General features: G+C 40.2%; 1 non-coding gene across 1 annotated transcript; it reads left to right on the forward strand.

Moving 5' to 3' along the window:
* Positions 1–1,174: 1,174 nt before the first annotated feature.
* On the forward strand, positions 1,175–1,249 carry Trnal-caa (transfer RNA leucine (anticodon CAA)). Its single transcript has one exon. It is a non-coding gene; the product is annotated as a tRNA-Leu (tRNA).
* The last annotated feature ends 896 nt before the right edge of the window (positions 1,250–2,145 follow it).

The following is a 2,145-nucleotide window of genomic DNA, read 5'->3' on the forward strand; positions in this document are numbered from 1 at the left end:
TCCTGTAGTACACCTGACCAGAACTTCTTGTAGGCAGAAGCAATGACCTTTAACTTCCTGGACTGAAAGTGTTGGAGGCAAGTTTCATCCAGTCAGGGATCACAGCGTCCCTATATTGTCAATGAAGACAAGATGGGTATAAGGTATAAGACCAACATTTAAAATGCACAGTGCAGCACTTCACAACAGAACAACAACATGTAAACTATGAGTTTCTTGAATCAGTAGATCTAAACTGCACAATGAAGTTGTTCGATATTAGCCCATTGGAATATGACGAATGTGTTATATACCAGAAATACTTCTCACATAAACCTTATGTATCAACCACATTTAAGAAGAACGATAAAATAAGGATTGTCATCCACCATCAAGAGGCTTTAACCCTCCCATGCAGGAGTTCCATATATATTGATGGATCACTTACGAAAAATGGTACTGCTCTAGTGGCATCAAATCTTAGACAAAATACTTTAGCATTCCTGTTTCATGAGATACAATATGAACTTAATGGGGTTGATATTGATTGTAAACACAATGTAGGAATAACATCAACTCTTGAACGTGTGTCTCTGAGTCTCCCTCGGATCTGAAAGATTTAGAACATGCTGGATGTTTCATAAACGAGCCAGTGAATGGAACAGCAGAGGAGTATGAGAGATTAATTGCTTCTATACCTTTAAAACTGCTTATGGGATACTATGAGGACTTGTGATAAATTGTTCTGTATGCTAAACAGGAACTTATTCTGGTATGTAGTGCAATGGATAACAACTCACACATTCAAAATGCTCAAAGGAAAACGCGATCACCATCAATAAAATAATACAATAGATGCCACACATCACTGTACTGAATGAGCAGTGTTGACGCTTTCAAAAGTTCTGAATACCGATGTATTCCTGCTGTTATCTTTCCGTTCATGGGAGGTTTTCGAGTACGCAGTGCTATCAACTGCAAGCAGGCCAATGCGGTCTATTAAAACCCTCTGCTCAATTTCAGATGCCCAGGTTCATCACACTTGCGTCTGAGACCAATAGAAGAGGGAATATAGCAAATGATTCTACCAAATTTGACAATCGCAGTTTATGAAGGTCTCCTGCTTGTGTGAAGTTTGGAAGGTAGGAGACGAGGTACTGGAATAATTAAAGCTGTGAGGACGGTGCGTGAGGCGTGCTTGGGTGGCTCAGTTGGTAGAGCACTTGCCCGCAAAAGGCAAAGGTCCCGAGTTCGAGTCTCGGTCCAGCACACAGTTTTAATCTGCCAGGAAGTTTCATATCGGCGCACACTCTGCTGTAGAGTGAAAATTTCATTCTAGAATCGCAGTTTAACTAATTACAGATTCTACCTGAACTCCGAATTCTACCCACATGTTAACTTACACCAGCAGTGGAATGTAAATGTATACAGTCTATCATATGGCATGTACAAAAAAGTTCTGTTCTTCTTACTATGAGGAAGAGAAAGGATGACTACTCAGCCCACGGAAATTCAAGATGTTGGCTCCAATCATAGTAATATCATAGTAACAGACTGCTCAAAATAGGACAAGATAAATAAATCTGGACCCATAGAGGTAAAAACTGAATTTGAATCTTCGGCAAATTTTCCATAACACACAGCAGCATATACTCTAGTTCCACATGGCCACTTACTGATGTTGTGCAACGAGCTGTACATTAACAAATACTGCCCCATACCCAGAGTATTTCACAATGGTATCTCAAGGTGTGAACATCATTGCAGACGCTCAGGGTTTCTATAATCATGAGCATAGGCCATTCATGTTTAATGATATTGCCTTCATAGCACACATGCAAGATGCCAGTGTAGTAGAAACATTTTCAGCAAACAATGCATTATCCATGTCTTTGAAGGGTGTGAAGTGTGCTAAAACATGGAGTAGTGTAAAGTGGGTAACACGTTTCTACCATGGAATTAACTGGGATGATTCTGGTATATCCTATATACACTCCTGGAAATTGAAATAAGAACACCGTGAATTCATTGTCCCAGGAAGGGGAAATTTTATTGACACATTCCTGGGGTCAGATACATCACATGATCACACTGACAGAACCACAGGCACATAGACACAGGCAACAGAGCATGCACAATGTCGGCACTAGTACAGTGTATATCCAC

The sequence above is a fragment of the Schistocerca gregaria genome, chromosome 3 (genome assembly GCF_023897955.1).
Source record: "Schistocerca gregaria isolate iqSchGreg1 chromosome 3, iqSchGreg1.2, whole genome shotgun sequence".
In the NCBI taxonomy this organism is placed as follows: domain Eukaryota; kingdom Metazoa; phylum Arthropoda; class Insecta; order Orthoptera; family Acrididae; genus Schistocerca; species Schistocerca gregaria.